Below are 26276 nucleotides of genomic sequence, written 5' to 3' on the forward strand. Positions count from 1 at the left end.
GCATATGCATAGGGATTTTTTCTCACGTCCTAGAGGACGCTGTATATTTTTCAGGAAATATCATATTATTCATAGGTGCCTATTTTAAGGTAAACTGTACATCTAATTACATGATATATAAATAACAATACAAAAATAAAAAAAATAAACATTTTTTACCTCATTATTTCTCCTTGTGTGTCAAATCAAATAATGAAAGTAATGAAATGGATCTAAAACTTTTCTTAAAGACTTGGGGTAGGCTGGCTCAGGGGCATTACAAAAATGCCCCCCCCCCCAAGCTCCTCCAATATACTCGCACTTACACATACTGTAACATACTTATACACACAGTAACACATTAATGTACTTACACACTTTAACATATTTATACACACACAGTAACATACACAATAGCATACTTTAGCACTCATACATACTAACAGACACGCACACAGTAGCATACTTGCACACACAACATACGAACACCCATGCCAGCATACTTAAACACACATACACATACTTACACACGCAGTAATATACTCACACAGACACCAACAGTATGAAACACACACTAGCACAGTTACTTAAACACATACGTGGAAAACTGGAAGCTGTTATAGCTACAGAGGGGGACTAACTACATATTAATGTCTATTTATTTAGGATGTGATGTCATAAAAGTCTCTGTTGATATAATGAGCAGGTGTCCCAATACTTTTGTCCATATAGTTTTAGAATGAGTGTGTGCGAGAGTGAGTGTGTGTAAATATGTGCATGCTAGTGCAGATGTTACGGGGCAATTACATCAATTCATACGATTCTCTAAAAAGGAGTGGGACCCCCAACAAAACAAATGAAAATTAAGCAGAGTTCTGAATTTTTGTTTGAATTTCGTTGTTTTTTCACTCATTCACTCTCTCTTTCTCTTTCACACGCTCACTTGCATTCACTCTCTCTCACACTCTTCCTGAATGTCTACCTTCCATCCCTGCTCTCCACTTCCACTGCTCCAAATGTCTTCTTATTTTGCCTGCTTCTCTGTGAACAACTGGACATAGCATCCTGGTAAAATTCTGCAAAAGGGCAGAGCCCCCGGGCATGGGTAAGAGGCTGTCCCCATGACACCGACCTTTTGCAGAACACAGAAGCTATCGGCGGAGAAGGTAGGGAGACGCATTCTGAGAGAGACTGAATGAAAGTGTAAGAGAACGTGTGGGTGAGTGTGAAAGAGCATGAGAGGGTGACAACGAATTTCATTTTCTGAATGTAAAAGGCCCTCCAATTTTAATCCAAACCAAAAGAGCGGGAAACAAAATTTCTCCGAATACAAATCTAATAGATTGTAAACTCGTTTGAGCAGGGCCCTCCTCACCTGTTGTCTCTGTAAGTCAATTTGTTATGTTACATACTACTTGTTATGTCCCGTCTACCCATTGTACAGCGCTACGGATTTTGATGGCGCTATATAAAACAATAAATAATAATGATAATAAGGACCAAAGACAAAACTCTATTATGCAGGGCTACAGTCACTCTTACTAGGCAAACCAATTAGGATTGGCTGTTTATAACATGTAATTTATCAAACCCATAAATTCACATTTCAAATCGGGTACTATATATATTATAATTTTCCAGAAATAATCTTCCTTCTTACACAAACTGACTTGCTACGTCTGCTTTAATATCATTCAGTCCAATCCAGTGTGCCTATTAAAGAGCATTAAATGTAAAGTGTGTGTTGTTAGGTTAATATCCCTATTAATAGAATAAATTAGGTCTTAGAGTTCAACGATTTAGGCTACTAATGCTCGCTTATCTTTGCATGGTTTTCAATTACAGATTGCATCATGTCATTTCATGAGAGTTCACAAGTGCACAGCAGTGTAATAAAAACTACCAAAGAGATTCAATCCATGTGCCTAATGCATACTGTACAGTCTTATATGGGCCATAACAACTGTTTGCCTAACGAGTATAAAACAAGATAAAGACAAACTTAAAAGATAATAGAGGTAGATAACAGCAGGACTACTATACCATGAATTATATAGTTGTCAGTTCTCTATTGAGCAAAGTTCCCCTTTATTTTTTGGATTAAAATTGTTTCCTTGATTTTGTTCAGTATTCTTCAAGATTTCATCCATGCATTGTTGACATTCTAGTTTGATTCTTGACCAAGAAGACAGCTACCCAAAGGTCCTTCATTTTTAAAGGGGCAGATGTGCCCAATTTAGCTTACTGACTCCTATTTCAGTGAAATCTTTTAACTGAGTGTGTTTGGCCACCTTCTGGTTTGAATTAAAATAGGGCTTATCCATGCTATTGAAACACTAGTTGCCACATAATCGAATGTTCCAAATGATGGGAAGGAGACTTAGCAACCCTACAGATATGACTTGACAGATCTTGAATTTACCTTATTTGACTTAGAACCTGTAAAATAAAAATAAAAAAACATATTTTTTTAGTATTCACAAGAGAAGGAAAAAGCATTGATAACAACGTCAGACTATCTGTGCTGTAAGCCAGATATTTTGAAACTACGTAACCGCACGTAATCAACAACAAACTCACCTACCTGACTAAATTGGAACCAGTCATCCAATACTTGTCAGGAACCCTTGGATTAGAGCCAGTGACCCTGAGAATGGGGCTCATTCTTCTCCAACATGAGGCTCTGTTGTAGCCAAAACTCTCTTGTCATTCTTGTTCAAGTTCCTGGTTGCAGTTTTGTTATTATTTGACTGGTTCCTGACCCATTGCTAGGACTGCTTTCATGTTTTATGCTGTGTTCCTTGGTACCTCATTTAGGCATGTCTTATTTTGGATATTTACTTGAAGTTTTACTTTCCTTCTGCTTTGCTGATCAGTACCCTGTTTTGGTCTCCAGTTTACCTGGTATTCATCTTTGGCCTGGACTTGGACTTGTACATGCCGTGGTCCCTTCTGTGTATGACCTTTATTTTCATCCTGCTTTCTGTCAGTTCCCAGAGTCCTGCCGTCTGCCAGTTCCCAGACCTCTCATCCTATTCTACTGACCTATTGACGGTCATAATGATCCTTTATGGACAATATTAAAAAGTTCATGTAAATACCACCCAAGCCTATTATCATGTAAAATGCAACTCCAATGTATGTCAATGCTTGCTTAGGAGGTGGTTACAGTTTGAAGCCACTGTTGCAATTTTTTGCAGGCTTACACTGTTGTACTACTTATTTAATTAGTGTGCAGATTTATGATAATTTGTTATATATGATATAACCTGAGCACATTTTTCAATTATTGAACCTTAAGTGTTAGGTGCCATTGAAGTTACTTAAACAGATAGTGCTTACTGTATGTAGGTTTGGCATTTAGTGACCCGTGACTGTAATATTATGCTGTTTAATGCTAGAAGGAAAATGAAATTGGAAGCCCTTTAGAACACCACAGGTGCTTGGTCCTAATGTATGACATTTCAAAAATGTAGGAGAACCGCTTACAGTGTTGTTTTATTGGGGCAATATACTAAAATATTAGAGAAGGGGACTTTCCACTTCTGAGTGCAGAGATCCCACAGAGTAATGTAGGATCTAGAGATGCTGCACAGCACAGTGAAAGTTCTGATCATGTCTGTTCCATATCATTAGGAAGGAAGTGTTATGTGTAAAGCCTAATTCATGCAGCTAGATAATGGATCAGATACACTGGAACATTTCCTATAACTGCTATTTGGAATAATAAACAGCTTCAGATTTGGCAATGTGATCCAACCAGTTTCTAGGACCCCGTCAGAGCACACAGCTGCTTGCTATTTAACTGAAGTATATCTAGATGGCCTTTTCATGCTTTATTAATCTGTCAGCACACAGGGGTTTAGATAGCTGTCTTGTGACCAGGATACTTATCTTCTGTTAGTTAATCAGTCTTAGGAGGAATTGTAGTTCTTATGGCAATGCATGCCCAGCCAACTGTGGTTAACTATGTATAGGCTCAGTGATAAACAGTCCCTATATGCAGAAGTGTCTGTGTTACTACAGAAATGATCAGTGTTTAACGCAAAGGATGGATACCTGTCAAGGTGCACTAGGCTTCTGCCTTTAACAGCTTTTTTTCAGAGGTAGTAGTATTTGCGCACGCCACACCATGTAAATGCTTCTTGTGTGATAATGATTCTAATAGCTATTCCCATATAGCCCAGTAGTTCTCATGCACACTGATACAGTCACACTTGTTAACATGTTAACCTTTCACGTGACTTCCGGAGAGTGATGGGGCTTGTATTCCAACAACAGCTAGGAGGGTGAAAGATGTATAATCCCAGCATTAAGAATGACCGTTAGTTTGTAACATAGGTTTAGAGTCACCATTATTCGATAAGTATAGTCTTCTATTGGAAAGAAAGCTGTTCTTAATGGCACTGGTGTTTTTTTATTGATTAAAGGAAAAAGCATACAAATAAAGCCTAGCTCACAATGAAACCTTATTTGGCAAATACTTGCTAGTTCTTCTTAAGCAGCCTAAATCTTGAAAAGCCTAGCTAAACCAGGTTCTGTGAAGAAAAAACAAAAAACAAAACAACACATAGCATACATACTAGGAGTGCCCGGAGAGTCCTGGTTTAGGGGACAGATTTGTCCACCTTTCTTTCCTTTATTTCCTTCTTTCCATGAGCTGAGATGTTTACTGGGTATGAGTTTATCAGTATCCTATAGCTCTAAGATTCATAATAATGTGTACAGATAATATGTTTCTAAATTTTGTAAATATAACACAGTGTTTTTCTCGTAAATGTCTTAGTTAGATAAATAGCTACCCATAGGTCAAAAACTCACATAATGTCTTTGTAAACCCCGTCTCCTAAACAAACTTCCAACCACGCCAGCTCGAACAAAAGTGTTTCTCTTTTTAGAATGCACTTTTTACATAAAACATGCCCAATTTCTGCCTATACCCTGCCTACAACACCTTCAGAGCACAAAGGGGCATCATGACTAATCCCTAACCCAGGGCGGCCTTTAGATTTCTAGGTGCCCTGAACAAAGAGATTTGGTGAAGGCATATTATAATGCAAGTGATTAATAACTCACACACAAAGACACTCAGGACCCATAATCACTAGAAATTGAAAACAATGACAAAACACAAAACATGTCTCTTAGGGATTAGTTAGTTGAACATAATGTATATAAAGTTAAGCCTTATTTCAGGATAATGCAGAAAAAAGCTGAGTCACTTTATGCGTAGATCGGAAACACGTGTCATCAGTAGCGTTGCTACAGGGGTGCAAGTGGGGGAAATTGCCCCCCCTAGGTTATTCCTTGCCCCCCCCTGTTGCCCCCCCGCCGAATTTGTAACCACCCAGGACAGTCCCAGTCAGGTGCTAACGACGGCACCTTTTCGTCAGTAGCACTACCTTACCTTGATGGAGGTCTGTGGACCTCCATCACCACCTACCCCGGCGATCTGCCTCTCAAACTGAAGGGCATCACCGGGGCCACCCGATACGCCCGGTGCCGTCTCGCCCAATGACGTCACCGCGCAACTTTATTAACAACTGACAATTGTCAGTTAAAGAGGTATGGGGGCATGCTGCTTAGATGCCTGTATCTCAGGCATCTAAGCAGCTACATACCCCCAACATATACCGTTGGAAAGGTAATCGCCTCACCTTTCCAACGGTATATAGATTGTAATAAATATTAAGTTAAAAAAATAAAAATGTAAAAAAAATGGATTTGGGGGTCTCTAAAGGCAGATAAAAAAAGATCAAAATTGCCTAGAGACCCCCAAATTAAATTAAAATTTAACTTTAAAAAAAAAAAGTTTAAGTATTCTAGCTAAATGATCACTGTGGTAGCCAATGTTACCACAGTGATCATATAGCTAAAAAGTCACATTCCCTTTTTAAAAATGGCCGATACTAATTTTAAATCCTATTATGGGGTTAAATTTAGCCAACGGTAGAGGGAGGCAATTTTTGAAATCCTGATGAACTGCAAATATTATTAAAATCAGCCATTTAGCCCGTGCGGTTACGTGAGTAACCATATCATCCCTGGAGCGCCTTGCATTTTTACTGCAAAACTTATTTTTGCTTCTGCGAGTGAATGGAGATATGAAAGGCGTGTGAATGGTCAGTAATTAGGGTTAAAGCCTTGACGTGGCATTACTGCTCACGTAGGAAGTTAAATTATGGCACAAAAAGTACACATTTGCAAAAACGACATCCCTTGGCGCATCAAATGAGGGGCTGCATGTGTTTCTAGTACAAACCTGGAGTGCGCAAGACAAAAATGAACATGTCGCTCTGGTTAGAAAAAACATATTTTCTAGCCAAAGCGACATATTCCATCATTATTTGTGCACTCAACTTTTGTCCTAGAAATACATGTAGCCCCTCATTTGAAGCTCCAAGGGGTGTAGTTTCTTAAAATGGATGAATTGCCTGAATGAGGGAGAACATGAGTTAATATGTGGATGAATTGTCTGAATGAGGGAGAGCATGAGTTAATATGTGGATGATTTGTCTGAATGAGGGAGAGCATGAGTTAATATGTGGATGATTTGTCTGAATGAGGGAGAGCATGAGTTAATGTGATTGTGTGTATCATAGATGTATAATTGTGTAAGGGCAAAGATGGCACTAGCAGGATGTTTGAGCCTTGGGGACCAAGATGGCACAGGCAGGGTGTATATGGGACAAAGATGGCAAATCTTATGTGTGTTATCTGGGTGCTGACCAGGTTCTATGTGGGCAGCGTGGTTGGGGTGTGCAACCTGTGATCTATCCCTGTAATTTAGGGGTTTTAAATATACCTTTAATGCTGTGTTTTTATGTGAATTCCAATTGATCTGTACCTGCAAAGCTGGGTTTGTGTGTTCTTCTGTAGATCCATATCTGCTATGCTATGTTTCCATACATTATTTATGTATACCTGCAAATACAGGGTTTGTATGTCTTGTTCAGTTGATTAATACCTGCAATGCTGTTTCCATGTATTTATTTGATCTATACCTGCAATGCTACATTTCATATATTATTATTGTATACCTGCAAATACAGGATTTGTATGTCTGATTCTGTTTATTTGATATATACCTTCAGTGCTGAGATCACAAGTGAATTTCAATTGATCTACACATGCAAAGCTGGGTTTGTGTGTTAATGTGTTGATCTATACCTGCTATCGGCAGCAGGGTCTAATATTTATATATATATTGGCAACTGGGGCTAATATTAATATATATGGGCAGCAGGGGCTAATATATATATATATATATATATATATATATATATATCAGCAGCAGGATCTAATATTTATATATATCAGCAGCAGGATCTAATATTAGGCCCTGAAATCATTTAGTGCAAAAGTTAAGGTATTGTGTTGTTTAAAGGATTTCAAGGATTAGTCTAAATTGTGGCTTCAGGCTTCCCATGTTGAATGTACAAGTATTGTATTGGCCAATAACAAAAGTATCATTCCATAGCACATTACTTTTGGCAATATATATATATATATATATATATATATATGTGTGTGTTTTTTCAGTGGTATGATTTAATGGTGGAAATTATTAATGCCCCCCCAGTTTGACTGTGGTATCTTGTGTGCCCCCCCCCTATATATTGTTTCTAGAGTCGCCACTGCGTGTCATTTTAGCTATTTTGGGACCACAATTACCATCTGCAGGTCCCTTATGGAGATGCTTGTGGGTGCGCACAGTGCTCAGCTGTTCATTGAGCGATGGGCAGTTTCACTCATTAGTGGATGAGAACTATAGATCCTGCAGACTGGCTTGGCTGGTTCTTCTGCATGTCTGCTTCTTAGTATTTGTGCTGGAGCCAGTTATTGATTTAGAGCAGAAAATGACACACATGTAATGTATTTGAAGCAGATCAATAGCTAAAATGTCACAAAGTTGACAAAATCTTTAAAAAAAATATGGTTATAATTTTGCTCAAATATTATTATTGTATGGTGTAGTTCTGTATATTACTTGGTATTGCTGCCTTCATACAACTTATCATATTTGAATTAAAAACTGGCTCTATTTATAGGTAAATTAAATTCAATGGTGCCTGCATGATACATTTTTAATAGGCATCTTCAGTTTAAGGGGCCAACTAGTCAGCCTATAAGGAAGATTTATGTATTTGTTTAATAAAAGGCAAGAGTTTATTAATACCACTTAATACGAAATGGTATAATGTCATGACTTCACCCAATGATTACATTAGTTTTTAATGATTTTACAAAACCTGGTTACAATTTTTTTAATGGGGCAATCATATCTGTATTTCTGTAAAACTCTTGCCTTTGTGTAAATATGTAACTTTTGCTTTGTACAGAGCTACATAATCTATTTGCTCTATATAAATGAAACAAGATGATGTTAATAATAATAGTTATAATAATAATAATAATAGAATAATAGTGTTACTTTAGATATCCCATGTGGGTATATGAGGAGCCGCAAGTAAAATATATTTTGGTTATAGACCAACATATTAAAATAATTGCCTGTCTGCCCAAGCCCCCTCTACATGTAGCATCCCTACACTGGATCATGTCTGCCTTTGGCACTCTAACCTGCTAGACAGACTAACATTGGACCAGTGAAATCAGAATGGATGCTCAGTGACATTATGCAGGGAGGCCAGGTGAGTCTCATTTTACATTTTGTGCAAAACATGACATGACTGTTTTAACGATACAACACTGGACGCTTGTAATACCTACTGATGATTATAGGCATTGGGTAAATGTTAGCTATTCTGTAAATCCTTTTCTGTGTGCAGAGACAAAGCTCATGCTAAATGAAATCTGACCTTTAAGTGTGTTATCGTGTGAGTGGTCCATCTGTGATGAGAAGTGGTCCCATAAGAGGACATGGCTTAACATAACTCAGTCTATGACATAAGCCAAATAACAGGCTTTGCTAATTAGAGGACACCATAGAATGCTTGAAAATCAAAATCAATACAACAAAGTATCATTAGAAAGGACTGAACAGTGAATACATGGAATATACAGTGGCAAGAAAAAGTAAATGAACCTTTTAGAATTACCTGGTTTTCTGATTTAATGTTCAGAAAATATGATCTTATCTACATCTAAATGACAGATATAGACAAACACAGTGTGCTTAAGGTAATGACACACAAACAATGATATTTCATTGTTTTTATTGAGCACACCTATTAAACTTTCACAGTGCTAATGGAAAAAGTAAGTGAACCCTTGGATTTAATAATGTGTCAATCCTCCTTTGGCAATAATAACCTCAAAATAACTCTTCCGGTCGCTGTGGATCAGGCCTGCACAATGTTCAGGAGGGATTTTAGACCATTCTTCCTTAATGAACTGCTTAAGCTCAGACATGTTCTTAGGATGTCTGGTGTGAACAGCTCTCTTGAGGTCATTCCATGGCATCTCTATTGGGTTAAGATCTGGGCTCTGACTGGGCTTCTTTCTTTTTTTTTTTTTTTTGGTCATTGTTTGGAGTATCACCCAATTTCTTCTGAGCTTCTGCTTTGAAAGTATCCTGTATAACAACTCGATAAACTGTCCAGGGCATGAGGCAGCAAAGCAAGCCCAAATCATGATGCTCCCTCCACCTACTTTACCATTGGAATGATGTTTTCATGTGGGTATGTGGTGCCCTTTTTACATCATACATTTTTCTTAACTAACCTGCTTTCATTTTCTTAGCTCTCTCCAAGCTGTTCAAAATCCTGGCAGAAGATGCATGGAATAGACTTCATGTAGTGATAACACAATAAGATATTTTTTATTACTTTTAAAATACCAATTTTAGTTATCAAACATAAGTGTTATGTTGCTGATACCATATACGAAACAATCTTTACTTTGGTATGTAAAAGGAAGCTTGAAATTTAAGGTTGTTTTCTCCGTAGGATAGAAAAATCAGGCTAGCCCTGACTAATGGAATTTTAATGTTACTCTTGTGGAAAGGACACTCTGTGTCTTTCATGCAGTGATACTGAAGGGAATTTTACACTGTGAGAGAACCTCCATAAATCTCTTTCCTAGCCATTCAAATGGCTTTCATGGATCAGTTAGCTGATTTTATACGACTTTACGGTTACTATTAGGTAATGTCCAAGAACAACATAGATGTATTTCTCTGAACTAGTGTCATGGAGGGTCTTATAAGGGATGCGCATCACTAATTTCATACTTCTGAAATCACTAGAAATATACAGAAAACCTTGGCAAGAATAATATGAATGGTCCAATGGAAATGCTTTCAACAATTCAACAGGCTCAGCTATAAAATTATTGCTAAATTTTTTGGGAATAAGAAAGAAACTGAATTACTAGAAGGTTGTTTATTTATGCATTTCATATTTAGCATCCCGCGGCAGATGGTTGTGAAATGCTAGCCTTTGGTGTGTATATACATACATACACCTATCAGCCATAACATTATGACCACTGACAGGTGAAGTGAATAACACTAATAATCTTGTTATCATACCGCCTGTCAGTGGGTAGGATATATCAGGCAACAAGTGAACATTTCCTGTCCTCAAAGTTGATGTGTTAGAATCCGAAAAAATCAAAAGGATTTGAGCGATCCTCCACCTTCTTCCATTGCTCGGTGGTCCAGTTCTTATGCTCATGTTCCCATTGTAGGCACTTTCGGCAGTGGACAAGAGCTATCATGGCCAACCTGACTGGTCTGTGGCTACTCAGCCCCATATGCAAGGAACTGCGATGCACTTTGTGTTCTGACACCTTTCTATCAGAACCAGCATTAACTGTTTCAGCAATTTGAGCTACAGTAGCACGTCTATTGGATTTGACCACACGGGCCAGCCTTCGTCCCTCATGTGCATCAAAGAGCCTTGGGCACTCATGACCCTGTCACAGGTTCAGTGGTTGATCAGGGCTGGCTTTGCTTGCCAAGTTTTCTTTCACCATATATTCAGGACAGGCTGTATTGTTTGGAGGTAAAAGCATGTTTCAGGACCATGAGCAGAAAATAATCATACTACATTGTTTTTCTGGTTAGATACTGTAAGGCTGCAAGGCAGGTACAATGAGTCCGGTATGCAGGTACGTACCCCAGGAATCAGCAGATAGGGCAGGCGAGAATAAGCCGAAGTCAGGAACGAAGCCGTGGTCAGGGAAAATAGCGAGCTGCGAGGTCAAAATCCGAAGCCAGAGTCAGGAAACCAAAATATCAGGAACGACGTTAAGTAGCCAAGGGTCAGGATATAGAGAGCAGCAGAGTCGAGGGCAAGCCGGGTTTGGTACACAGAAATCGTCAGGGATAATCAAAAATGCACTAGAGCTCGAATGGAGGAACAATCACTGAGCACTGAGCTAATCTCAGTGCTCAGTTTTTAAACTTGCCGCCTGGGGGAAGCCTCGCCCCCAGCCGTGACGTCATCCGTGCGCGTACCCCGGCGTCTCCATTCGGGGACGCATAAAGTTTGTTGAGGGCGCCCGCGCCTAGCGGCAGACATACTGACGGAGGTGGAGGAAGATGGACGCGTGCTGCGGGATCCGGTACCCGCGGGCATCGGGTATTCAGGTGAGTCACTTCGGCGGACCCGGAGTTGCGGACCCTGACAGATACACTCTAGAATGTGTTAGATGGGTAATTTATCATTAAATCATCTAACAGGGTAACAGTTCAATATCTGTATCAGACGTGAACAGAAGTGATGTTTCCTAAAATCTGCAAAGCCCTTTAAGAGTGCCAGGGGGAGACTGCAGTATTAAAGCTCAGGTTTATAACCTGTGCATAATTGGTACTTACTGCAGAGCAAGGATTTTGTTTTGTTTTCTTTACCTACTATTGCTGTTGTGTTAATTAACAAGCATAAACTGTACTGTGGCTCTGAATGATTTACGGAAAAGAAAAGCAGTTCTCAGGTTTGGCAAATATCTAGAATGAAGCATGAGTATTCTCTGACAAGCTATGCTTATATGTTTTTGTAGCCACCAGAATAAGGCTGTTGCTGCATCAGAGGCCACACAAAAGATGGTAAATATACAGTAGGACCAAAAGTATATGGACATGAGACTTGCCCCCTCTCCTTCCCTTGGCAGCTATAACTGCCTCCACTCTTTTGATAAGGCTTTCCACAAGAATTCACAAGGCGTCTGTGGACTAGCTCACAATTGCAATTTACCCCAAAGGTTTTCAATGGTGTTGAGGGCAGGCCACTTGAGTTCCTCCACACCAATCTCATAAAACCATGTCTTTACAGACCTTGCTTTGTGTACTGGGCCACAGTCATGCTGGAATAGGAAACAGTCTTCCCCAAACTGGGGCCACATAGTTGCAAGCATACAATTGTCTAAAATGTCTTTGTATACTGTACTATTGGACATTACCCTTCACTGGAACTTAGGGGCCTAGCTCAAACCCTAAAAACAGCCCTAGACCGTTATCCCTCCTCCACCAAACTTTATAGTAGGCACTAAATATTATGGTAAATAGCATTTGGCTGGCATCCAGAGTCCAGTGGCGGTGTGCTTTACACAACTCCAGCTGAAGCCTCCCATTGCGCATTGTGATCTTAGGCTTGTGTGAAGCTACCCATTTCATGAAGTTTCCGGCGCACAGTGCTTGTGCTGATGTTGCTTCTAGAAGCTGTTTGGAGCTCTGCAGTGACTGATGCTACAGAAGACAGACAATTTTTGTGAGATGTAATATACTTGTTATAATCATACCTGGGAACTCTCCGGGTTTGACCCGAAGATTGCGGGGTGAGCACTGCTTCTCTGGTTCTCTGGGTCAAGACCCGAATCCTCCGGGTCGTGGGAGCGGGGTCTTGACACGCCCTGCTTCCTGGCCATTTTTCCTTTAAATTGGGGTGTTTCAGCAGGAATTCCTCTTAACGTCATCGAGATCGGCCACCAACGTCAGTGGGACCACCCACTGATGCCAGTGGGTACGCCCACCGGCGTAACGGGACCACCCGCTGATATCAGTGTGCAGTCCCAGCCACATCCCGCAAGGGAAGGCTCAGCATAGCCGGAGATCAGAAGTTCCCAGGTATGGTTATAATACGATCTTATATATTGCAGTGGGTGTGACTGAAACACCTAAACTCAATAATTAAGAGGGTGTCCACCTACTTCTGGTCATATAGTGTAGCACAGGGCTTGACAAATTTGTTGTGAATCTAGGCGCCAGCTAAAAAAGTTAGGAGCCAGGATTTTTTTTAAACTAACAGTTGGTTAGGAGTGATCTGATCATCATCAGCCCACTTACTAAACTCACAGCATTTGACCTGGAAGCACCCTGGACTTTCAGGTCAGTGCTGGTTTTTTTTGTTTTTTTTTTTAATAATTTTTTTTGATAGTTTATTTTTATGTTTTTAACGCTTTAAATGCTGATGTTCCATTGGAGCACAGCATTGACTGATATTTAGCCCCTACAAGCTTGTGGGGACAAATGTTAACCCCTGCAATGCCACGAATGTGTTATACACAATTGTGGAATTGAAAGGGTTAACGCTGCACTGTCGCTCGCAGGGATTGACTGTCGCTCTCAGGGTTTTCCTGCAACCGCGTTTTCAACCTACAGGATCACTCCGTGGGAGTGACCTCAGGCTCGTGGGCGGGCTCTGAGTGGCTATGGTGTCTGCCCAGACAGCAGCAGCAGCAGCGCCCCCGCGTGGTGATGCGGGGGTAATTTTTTGTGGATGTAACAGGCTGACAAACACCTAAACCCCAGGACAGAATTCTCTGTCGCCATGGCGACCTGGCGCCTGGGATTTGTCGAGCCCTGGTGTAGCAGCACATTTACCAATTGTCTGTGTCCAAGCAGCAGCCACCATGGGCCCCCGATATGGTTGGGTCCTGGGCAGCTGGCTTTCTTAAATTAATGAAATAAAATTCAACTAAATAAACTACCTAAATAAGTAAATGCACTACACATTCAACAGGAAGAACAGGACTTGACAAAAAATAAACTGTTACTCAATACTGCCACCTACTGATCAAACAGACTATTCGCATGATACTCAAAGAGTAAAAGAAATACCATATTCAAATCCATGAAACATCTTGTACAAAGCTACAATGATATGTTACTTTAGAGAAACTGAGACATTTCTTTTAGCCAGAAAACGATCTTTACAAGACTGTAAAAATTTACTGTTTTGTCTGCCCCTTTCAGAGTAGTGTCACCAAACTGGTCATTGAAACATCAGGTGAAGAGTTGCTTGGCAACGAACATCGAGAACAAAAAAGCATGCTGTTCTTTCTACCAAAGACCCCATTCATTACTAATTGGAAATGAAGAAATGTCTTGCAGGCTGACCAGAAGCTAGTACTTTTAAGTAACGCATTTTGGATATTATCTACTGAAATACCGTATTTGCTCAATTATAAAATGACCCGATTATAAGACGACCTCCCAAAATTTAAATATTAATTGAGAAAAAAAAAGAAATAGCCTGAATATAAGGCTACCCTATAAGAAAAAGGTTTTACAACTAAATATTAATTCACATGTAAACTATTTTTTATTTCCTTTTATTTGCCGACCTGCCCCCCAGTTATGCACATCTGCCCCAGTTATGCACATCTGCCCCCCGGCTCTGGCCCCATAGAAATCCCTTATATTCCTTTATATGCCTCTATGATATGCCACTCTGCCCCCCAGAAATGCCTTATTACCCTATCTGCACCTCTGTCACCCAGATATGCCTTATACACCCCGATATGCCACTCTGCCCCCCCAGACTTACCAATGCATCCCCAGACTTGTCCCCTGTGCTTCAGACTCCCTGTTGTCTAGTGGGGGCAGCCAGATGCACATAGACAACCTCCGTTTCTGCCCAGCACTTCCTCTGGGGGTTCTATGATGGAGTACAGGAAGGTCATGTCACACCAACGCTTTCTCATAGAAGCCCCAGAGAAAGTGCCGGCAGCAGTGGAGGATGCCAGAGAGGAGGATCCAGGTCCCCTGCAGCGCTTCAGGCATCTGCTTTTTAGTCTTATAGTAAAACCTCTATTTGAGATGACCTCGAATATAAGACGAGGGGTATTTTTCAGAGGATTTGCCATAGCAAATACGGTAATATCCAAAGGTTACTGTACATTTTATTCCTGGAAACCACTACAAATAACTGAATACTTTTTTATTTCTTCTGCTCATATGGTGTGTTTATTGGAGGGGCAGGCTGGTCTCTGAGCTGCCCTAATTTTCTGGTATTGGGACAGTAACAGAAATGTTTTATTCACTGATCAATAGGCCCACTAGGCCCAAGCCTAAGAAAAGGTGCAGGGGGGCAGAAGCCCCATGTTACAAAAGAGGGGGGCAGATCGCCCTCTGGAGCGATAAAGCCTCCGGATCCTGCCACACAATGGTCCAGTTACAACAGAGATCTTTGATCTCCCCAACCAGCCTATTTATGATATAGAGGCTGTGCCAGCTCAACACAGCCTCCGAAGACTTAATTTAAAGGCGCCTTAAAGACACGTTCGCCGGAATATAATGACATCATATCCCCGCACTCTGTTTGTTAAAGGCATGCAGGCTTTTATAGTATCGGAGCTGCATACCACAGAGAGGTAACTGCTGGTGGAGCTGCCCTAGGTTGTGGGGGTATTTTGAGACGTGGGCTGCTAAATGGTCCCAAATGAGACATAGGCCTCACCAAACAAAATGTTAAAATTTCAAGTATGGAAAAAGGAAGGGGCATGTTGCATTTTGTGTCCCTTAAAAAAAAAACCTTCACATGTTGGGTATTTTCAAAATCAAGACACTTACAATAACATTTTTTGTCATATTTTGATCAACTAAACTAGTTTGGGGAACATTTTCATAGTAAAATATTATATCATAGTTAAGTAAAAAGCAAAAAAGCTGAAAAAGTCTCATGTTTTGTACACAAAACACCCGTAGTAAAGAAGAGGTTAAAACGACTAATAAAGACTATACTTTGATCGATAGGTAAGTAACTTCAAAATGTGCCGCACATGTTATAGCACTGCATACGATAAAGCCAAGACTCTGGCCCCCGATCTGTTGCTATTTCCATTACCCTGTCTGCGGGCTTCCAGCCAAGTGCCCAGCCTAAGGGTTATCTGATCAAGCACCCTGCCCAAGGGCTATCCAGCCAAAAGCCCTGCCTGGTGCCTATCCAGCCAAGCATTCTGCCTAAAGGCTATTCTGCTAAGAGCCCTGCCAAAAGGCTATCCTGCCAAGCACCCTGCCCGAAGGCTATCCTGTCAAGTGTTCTACCTGAAGGCTATCCTGTCAAGCTCAGGATAACTGCCTGTACTAACCAGTCCAGCCTGTAGTATCGAGGCCCTGTCTATCCCTTCGAGTCATAAGTCATACATCATGTGGTACAGATACTCCATGGTATCCCCTACTGCTAGGCTCCTCCTTGTTGTTCTAATTTATGATGGCTTAAGTGAAATGAGTAACTAAACAAAGTTCAAAAAAATATCTTCCCAGCTTATCTTCACAAAATATGTATCCTCTGTTGCCATGATGACAATGCGACCTTTTCTCATCCAAGTGCGATCAAGCTTTCTGTGCTCTGTCACCATCACAATTTCACCCTCCACTTTCTGCATGTTCTTTTCCAATTGATTGAGGATGCTGCAGTAATCCTGCTGGGCTATGCACACAAACTGGAGAAGCAGCATGGGGGTATCACGGTCAGGACTACTTGCCAAGCCGTGACATGCATGGGCATGAAGGGGTTAATAGCACCAGGCCTCTGGATTTACTAATTTGACCCCTTAACAAGGCATAAATTACACCAAATTAACCCCCAAATCCTGCCTGTATCCCTCCAGGTAGTCTGCCACCACTCATGATTTTGATACCGGATTCGTGAGAAATCCGAATTAGAACCTTTATCTCTATATATATATCAACCCACCCTGGGCAACCAACATATATATATATCCTGTAAAACTTAATAACAATATGGTAACGTGTTATCCTCTCTTAGGGTTTGTGGATATCAATACTAGAGCCCAAAAACAGACTTGGATTATGAATATTTTAATAACAAAAAGACAAAGATTACACAGTGCCAGAATTACAAAAACAAGACATACAAAATAAAAATAAAACAGCAAACAGTTCTTAAAAACAAAAGGGACTTAGAAACAGGACCCTCACTCACGAGTTTCTCCAATAAGTAGGCCTGTGGGAACTCCTTAAGTCCAGATGGTTTCTTATGATGTTGTTCTGATCACAGAATATTGTGGAGTTCTGATTTTCGGTCGCTGCATTGTCTCTAAATCAGACTCTGTTTCAAGAAAACGCCCCTCTGACCACATGTCCAATTATATGACACCTTTTCCAAGAATTGGTTCACATCTTGATGTGCCAATAAGTTATGGTGGGGTAGAGGTGATGGAAACCCCTTCACTTAAGATAGGAATGGAATTCCTCAGGGTCCTTATCTGTTAGGCCATGAATCATTAAATCAACCTCAGATTAACTCATTGAATGCTTAAACAAAGAAACTAACCACCTCTTCTGGGTTACCCTTCCATGCATCTACTACGTTATATGAGTTAATCATGACAGGGGGATTTATGAAAAATTAGCAGAAAAAAGCTATAAATCATTTATCATTATCTGATGCCACAACACATATTCCTGCATTACTTTATAATTTCCCCATCTCAACAAAAAATGGACCAAAATAAAGACCTATACGAAGCAATAAGGCTGTTCTGATGCATCTGTTCTCATGAAGGCATAAACTTCCCAAGTCATGTTACAGACTAAATATTAGATGTGCATATGGTCCAAAAAAGGTTCAAACACATTTTTTGGTTCTTTTTGGCCCATTACATTCTTTGCCCAAATGGGGGGGTATTTTTAATTCATTAACTAAATTCATTGCCTGGTGCCCACATTCACTCACTCTCTGACACTCTCATTCTTGTTCATTCCCTCTCATGCTCAGTAAATGTGTCCCTCCCTCCTCTACAGACCACTTCTGCTTCTCCTTCCTCTTCTCATTCCGCATCTTCTTGTTCTTCATCTTTTCACTTCTATCTTCTCTCTTACATCTTCTCTTTTATCTCCTCTCTTTTATCTTCTCTCTTCTATCTCCGTCCACAACTCCATGGACATAACGTGGCACAGAAGGATGAACTTCTTCCAAAATAGTGGCCCTTTTGGTGTTACCCTCTCCCCCGATTGGAGGATCAGAGGAGAGGACATCATTTTTTGCTTCGTTTTCATCCATTTCGTGGGGGCCTGGCCTCGTTTTCGTGACTTCGAATTTGCGAATTTGCACAAGTCTACTAAATATTCATAGTTTCAGTCCACTGAAGGGATTATGTTGATATTTTATAGTATATAGTATTCCAATTATGTGAGACTTTCAAAATAGGGCTTGTGTCTGCCTTAGGATGACAGCGACAGATGCTGTCTATAGTTATCCCCTGACTTCACAGACATTTGGTTTGTTTACCAGTTACAATAAAGCTTTTAATATTCCGCTCTTCAGATGCCATGGTTGGGAAATCTTGCTTGATGTTTATGTACAATAAGCCAATCTAATAAAGGCAGTGTGGTATACCAAGTTTGGATGGTTTTGTTTCATAATGTTCACCTTTAACGTTATTAACAGATGGAAAAGGGGAAGTTTAATGGGAACTCAAAGGCAACACAAAACCCAATGACTGGTTATTTCCTGACATGTACATTAGGAGCGGCATCCTACTAAATGTCCTTAAATTCTTCTCAAGCACAACATTTGCGGCATAAACTGTGTTGGGTATAATCACAAAGTATATATGAGCACTTTATTAATAAGTCTAAACAATAACAAGATGCCCAAAACATCAGATTTGTACTTTACTGAGCAAGGACAGCATTAAGAGATACAGTAGCATTCTCAACTCGCCATTAAGCATCGTATGATGTGCTGCAGGACATAGGTCTTGCCCCAGCACCCAGATCTCCTCCAATCTTTCTTTATCTCTCCCCTTTATCTTCCCCCTTCTATTAATCTCTTCTATCGCTCCTCTTTCTCTTTATTTTTCCCATTTCTCTTTCTCTCTCTTCAATCTCTTTATTTCTCCTACTCTTTCTCTTTACCTCACCCTTTTTCCCTATCTCATCTTTCAGTTTATCTCTCATCTTTCTCTTTATCTCTCCTCCTCCTTCTCTCTTTATTCTTCTAACATCCCTTTTATCTCTACCCCTTTAATCTCTACCCATTTTTCTTTTATCCTCTATTTCTCATTAGCTCTCTTCTTTTTCTTCATCTCTCTTTATCAGTGTCAGGACTCGGGTGATCAGGTCGGGTAGGAGCCCATGCGCAGGGGATACTTGGGGTTCAGTATGTAACCCACGGTGCATGATTATGCAAACAAAGACACCACAAACAGAAATCCAGGTAATGCAGTGTATTTCATGTATGTAACAGGGCCAGCAAATAAGGGTAATATAGTCTAAGCAAGTAACCGGACGTATGGCAAAATAAAATACAGGTAATAAGTCTTTTGGCAGGGAGCCCGCTTGGAAGGGCGCAACAGACAGAGAGCCCGCTTGGAAGGGCACAACAGACAGAGAGCCCGCTTGGAAGGGCACGAAAGGCACACAGCCCGCTTGGAAGGGCACGACAGACAGAGAGCCCGCTTGGAAGGGTACGAAAGGCACACAGCCCGCTTGGAAGGGTACGAAAGGCACACAGCCCGCTTGGAAGGACACAAAGCAGGGAGTCCACTTGGAAGGACACAATAGCAGGGAGTCCACTTGGAAGGACACAATAGCAGGGAGTCCACTTGGAAGGACACAATAGCAGGGAACCAGGAACAGTACAGGTGCAGAGCCACAGCAGGAAGGTCCATAGACTTCAATACAAAGGCCCTGACTAAAGGGCAGGGCAGGTTCATAAAGGCAGGGTAATCCAGGTAATAAGGCCCAGCTGGATGTAGACTAGGGCTCAACCCAGGTAACAAGGCACACCTGAGTTCTGAGTGCTCCAGAGGGTGGAGGGTGGCCACTAGTGGTTGCAGATGTAAACACCACAGGTATTAAAAAAGCCATGGTTCAGGCAGCGAAAAATTGGTTCCTGACAGTACCCCCTCCCCAAGGAGCGGTCACTGAACGCGAACAGACTGAACAAAATCTGTAAACCTTTAATAAACTGAGCAGAAGGGTGTACTTAACGTGATTTCTTCTTCTTCTTCTTCTTCTTTTTCGGTAAAGCTTGTTCACAGATCTCCAGGTCTTCCTTTCTGATTATATTGCCATTAGAGGTAATAACACAATCAAAGGAAAGGTTATCTGTGGTGCAATCGTAGGTCAAATTAGGACTGGATGCTGAAGAAGTTGATGAGAAGGTATGATTCAGTGCTTTCTCTTTCCATGTACCAGGGGTCACATAGCTGCCCTGTACCCAGGGCACTACTGGGAGCAGGGGGGTAGTACCAGAACTGCACTGGGTCAAAACGGGAGAAGCAGGCTTGGTATGGGAAGCACTGATGGAAGGCCCCTTCTTCCTCAGAGATGGAATAGGGTCATGTATCTTTGCTATCAGTCCAGAGGTGATACTAGGGGCTATGGTAGTCTCTGGTGTATCACACTTTGCTGAGGTAGCAGTGATAGGAGTTGCAATCACGGCTGAACAGAAAGCAATAGGAAGTTCATCCATATGGGAGCAACCCACACTGCCACAGACTGTAGGATCACAGACGCTGCATTCCATCACAGAACAATCATCAGGCTTCAGCTGGACATCCACCGGAGTTTGAGAAGCACCAGGAATCACCAGGGTTGGTATATACTCCATGGGTTCACTATCCTGGGGAATAAAGCTACTTCCCCTTTTAGCAGAGCTCTGTGGTTGTGACGTAGACTGCTCAATCGGTACAGAGGGTTTAGGAGGTTTCAGAGGACATTGGGTGATCCAGTGTCCCTTTTTGCCACAGTAAAAGCAAGATTCCTCATCACGCCTTTGTTGTAATTCGGTTGTGGTAAGGGGTTCACGTTTCCTAGATTTCCTAGGAGATTCCTTTTTAACACTGGTAACAGGCTTGTTGGATTTCTCAGGTGATGTAGCAGGTGTAGGTGAATGGTCTTCATGAGAGTGATTGGAGTTGGAGTCCCAGATTTGCATTAATGATTTGCACAGTTCAAGCAAGCATTCTCCTATCATTTTGATGACTGAAAGTAACCCCGCTGACTCCTTGTAATGGCCTTTGTATTCTGTCAGGACTCGGGTGATCAGGTCGGGTAGGAGCCCATGCGCAGGGGATACTTGGGGTTCAGTATGTAACCCACGGTGCATGATTATGCAAACAAAGACACCACAAACAGAAATCCAGGTAATGCAGTGTATTTCATGTATATAACAGGGCCAGCAAATAAGGGTAATATAGTCTAAGCAAGTAACCGGACGTATGGCAAAATAAAATACAGGTAATAAGTCTTTTGGCAGGGAGCCCGCTTGGAAGGGCGCAACAGACAGAGAGCCCGCTTGGAAGGGCGCAACAGACAGAGAGCCCGCTTGGAAGGGCACGAAAGGCACACAGCCCGCTTGGAAGGGCACGACAGACAGAGAGCCCGCTTGGAAGGGTACGAAAGGCACACAGCCCGCTTGGAAGGACACAAAGCAGGGAGTCCACTTGGAAGGACACAATAGCAGGGAGTCCACTTGGAAGGACACAATAGCAGGGAGTCCACTTGGAAGGACACAATAGCAGGGAGTCCACTTGGAAGGACACAATAGCAGGGAGTCCACTTGGAAGGACACAATAGCAGGGAGTCCACTTGGAAGGACACAATAGCAGGGAGTCCACTTGGAAGGACACAATAGCAGGGAGTCCACTTGGAAGGACACAATAGCAGGGAGTCCACTTGGAAGGACACAATAGCAGGGAACCAGGAACAGTACAGGTGCAGAGCCACAGCAGGAAGGTCCATAGACTTCAATACAAAGGCCCTGACTAAAGGGCAGGGCAGGTTCATAAAGGCAGGGTAATCCAGGTAATAAGGCCCAGCTGGATGTAGACTAGGGCTCAACCCAGGTAACAAGGCACACCTGAGTTCTGAGTGCTCCAGAGGGTGGAGGGTGGCCACTAGTGGTTGCAGATGTAAACACCACAGGTATTAAAAAAGCCATGGTTCAGGCAGCGAAAAATTGGTTCCTGACAATCAGTCCATTTTCTCATTAACTAATTTTTCCCATCTCCCATAATCTAATTTCTCTTGTTTCTCTTTATCTCTGTTCTATTCCTCTCTACATCTTCTTTCACTTTATGTCCTCTCTTTGTGCACATCTCTCCTCCTCGTCTCTCCCCTTATTCATTATCTCCCCCCTTCTTTGTTTGTTCTGCAACTTTTCTCCATTTCTAATTCTCATTCTCTCACATTCTTCCCATTCTCTCAATTTCTCCCCTTTCTTTCTCTTCATTATCTCTCCCCTATATCTTTCTGTTTATCTCTCAGTTTTCTCAGTATCTCTGAGCTCACTATATCAGTCTATATCAGTCTCACTATATAGCTCCCCCATTTTTCCCCATCACTTACCTCTCTGAGGTACTGTGTTGTTGTGTGGGCCCTGTGTCTCACTGCTTCATTGTGGCACGTGAGGTTTCACTGCTGAGCCAGGGGCTGATCCAGAGCCTGATCTTGGGAGAGGCATTCATACTAACACACAACTAGACACACATATTTAGACACTAACACACATGCACACAAATTAACATGCATACCCAGACACCCACCCACAATATATCTAGATACTTAAAGTAAGACAACCAGACACAAACATACTAACATACCCAAATACATATGTTCACATACTTACATACCCAGACACACATGCATACTAACATAGCCAAAGGAATACATTATATTTGGAATATTAAATACATAATATGACATTTTCATAATTTTTGCTCTTTATGGCAACACAATGGATTTGAAATGAAACAACCAAGATGCAAGTGAAGTGAAGTTTTGTCGAGAATACTTTGCAGGCAATGACGCATGGACATTGCTGAGTTTCCTCCTTTGTGATGCTTTGCCAGGCCTTTACTGCAGCTGCCTTCGGCTGTCTTCGGCATGCTTGGTTGAGTTGAGATCAGGTGATTGACTCGGCCATTGCAGAATATTCCACTTCTTTCTATTAAAAAACACCTGGGTTACTTTCGCAGTAGGTTTTGGGTCATTGTCCATCTGTAAAGTGAAGCGCCATCCAAATTAATTCACTAAATTAGGCTGTATCTGACCCAGCGCCATTGGAAGACATGCATACCCATGCCATCACTCTGTCTCCACTGTGTTTTACAGAGTACGTGGATTGCTCTTCGTTTCACCTGTCCAGACAAATGCTGTTCCAGAACTGGGCTGGCCTTTTTAGATGTTTTTTGGCAAAGTCTAATTTGCCCTTTCTATTCTTGAGGCATATGAATGGTTTGCACCTTGTTGTGAACCCTTTGTATTGGCTGCTGTGTTCCCTGTTCCCTACTTCAGTGGCATCGGCAGGGGGGGGCAGAGGGGGCCATGGCACTCCTACAGAATGCTGTGCCCCTCCGAGTGCCCCCCAATTGAAACACCATCCTTTTTTTTTGTCCAGCCGCGGCACACAGCCATTAATGTCCAAACCTTGGCAACAAAAGTAGAAATGTCCAAACTGGGCCCAATTATCCATTTTCCCTCCCCGATGTCATGTGACTCGTTAGTGTTACAAGGTTTCAGGTGTGAATGGGGAGCAGATGTGTTAAACTTGGTGTTATCGCTCTCACTCTCTCATACTGGTACCTGGAAGTTCAAGATCTCATGGCAAAGAACTCTCTGAGGATCTGAAAAAAAGAATTGTTGCTCTACAAAAAGATGGCCTAGGCTATAAGAAGATTGCCAAGACCCTGAAACTGAGCTGCTGCGCGGTGGGCAAGACCATACAGCAGTTTCACAGGACAGGTTCCACTGAGAACAGCCCCCGCCATGGTCGACCAAAGAAGTTGAGAGTGCTCAGTGCTCATATCCAGAGGTTGTCTTTGGGAAATAGACGTATGAGTGCTGCCAGCATTGCTGAAGGGGTGGGGTGCTCAGCCTGTCAGTGCTCAGCCCATAAGGCGCACACTACATCAAATTGGTCTGCATGGCAGTCGTCAAAAGGAAGCCTCTTCTAAAGATGATGCATAAGAAAGCCCACAAACAGTTTGCTGAAGACAAGCAGACTAAGGACATGGATTACTGGAACCATGTCCTGTGGTCTGATGAGACCAAGATAAACTTATTTGGTTCAGATGGTGTCAAGCATATGTGACGACAACCAGGTGAGGACTACAAAGACACAGCCAAGCATGGTGGTGGGAAGTCATGGTCTGGGCCTGCGTGAGTGCTGCCAGCACTGGGGAGCTACAGTTCATTAAGAGAACCCTGAATGCCAACATGTACTGTGACATACTGAAGCAGAGCATGATCCCCTCCCTTCAGAGACTGGGCCGCAGGGCAGTATTCCAACATGATAATGACCCCAAACACACCTCCAAGACGACCACTGCCTGGCTAAAGAAGCTGAGGGTAAAAGTGATGGACCGGCCAAGCATGTCTCCAGCCGTAAACCTGATTGAGCATCTGTGGGGTATCCTCAAACGGAAGGTGGGGGAGCGCAAGGTCTCTAACATCCACCAGCTCTGTGATGTCGTCATCAGGGGAGGGCTGGCAGCCTAAGGCCTGGGGGGCAAGTCTAGTCAAGTGGCCCGTTGCGCCACCGAATTAGCCCACTATACATGCCCATCTTTTCCTGATTTTCTAACGCATATTGATGTAATGTGATGGGACTGGGAGTAAAAAAAATTATGTTTAATACATTAAAAAACAGCTAATCTTTGTAACAAAATAAAATTTAAATATGGAAAAATGGGACCCTAGGCATTTCCTTGGGCCCCTGCCTGTAATTATCTCCAGAGTCCGTTTGTCCCTCATTCACTAAGCCACACCTCTGTTTTACTTACTCCCGGTAGTTCAGGTATAGATCAAATAAACAACACATGTAAACAGCACGTACATGTATAGATCAACTGAATAAGAAATACAAACTCTGTATTTGCAGGTATACATAAATAATGTATGCAAACATAGCATAGCAGAATAACACACAAACCCAGCTTTGCAGGTACAGATCAACTGGAAATCACATAACAACTAAGCATTAAAGGTATAGATAAAAACCCCTAAATTACAGGCATAGATCACAGGATGCACACCCCCAAAGCCAGCCCTGGTGTCCACACTGGCCACATAGAACCCGACCAGCACCAAGATAACATTAACAAATTACAGTCCAGAGTGAGCCAACTTTATCCCCAAACAGCCCAGGGTGAGCCAATTTTGTCCCCAAACAGCCTGCCCTGACACCAGTACAAGCTCTGCAACACCGACACCCAAACACACACACCAGTACAAGCTCTGCAACACTGACACCCAAACACACACACCAGGAGATGCTCTGCCACACCGACACCCAGACTCCAGGACAGGCTCTGCCACATCAACATCCAAACACACAGCAGGACAGGCTCTGCCACACCGACACCCAAACACACACACACACACACACACACACACCAGGACAGGCTCTGCCACACAGACAGCCAAACACACAGACACCAGGACAGGCTCTGCCACACCGATATCCAAACACACACACACCAGGACAGGCTCTGCGACACTGACACCCACATCCAAAATGCTTTCCACACTGGTTTGTTGTTTGTTTGTTTTTCCCCCTTGTGTATTGATGCCCAGCCAGCCCCCCCCTTTGGTTTTAATGTATTTCCCCCCACACCCTTGTGTATTGCCCCATGTGGATTTGTGCCCCCAGCCAGACCCCTTTGTACATTATGCCCCTTGTGTATTGCCCCATGTGGATTTGTGCCCACAGCCAGCCCCCTTTGTACATTATGCCCCAACACCCTTGTGTATTGATTTATGTGTTGTCCCCAGCCAGCCCCCTCCCTTGTGTATTGATGCCCCCTTTGCATTGTTAATGACTGACCCATGTAATTTGAAACCAGCCCCCCACCCCCCACCTTTGTGTATTGATTTATGTGGTGCCCCAACCACCCTGTTGTGTACTTTTACCCCCTAGCCACCCCATTTTGCATTTAATTGTTGTCCCAATGCAGCCCCCCCCTTTGAATATGGCTCCCCTTCCGCCTATTACACCAACTAATTTTTTAATACCGTATTTGCTCGATTATAAGACGAGGTTTTTTTCAGAGCAAATGCTCTGAAAAATACCCCTCGTCTTATAATCGAGGTCGTCTTCTAATCAGACCTCAAAATGTCCGCTGGGGCCATGCTGCTT

This window comes from Sceloporus occidentalis, unplaced genomic scaffold, assembly GCF_023333645.1.
Source record: "Sceloporus occidentalis isolate IW3139 unplaced genomic scaffold, rSceOcc1.0.p SCAF_167, whole genome shotgun sequence".
Lineage (NCBI taxonomy): Eukaryota > Metazoa > Chordata > Lepidosauria > Squamata > Phrynosomatidae > Sceloporus > Sceloporus occidentalis.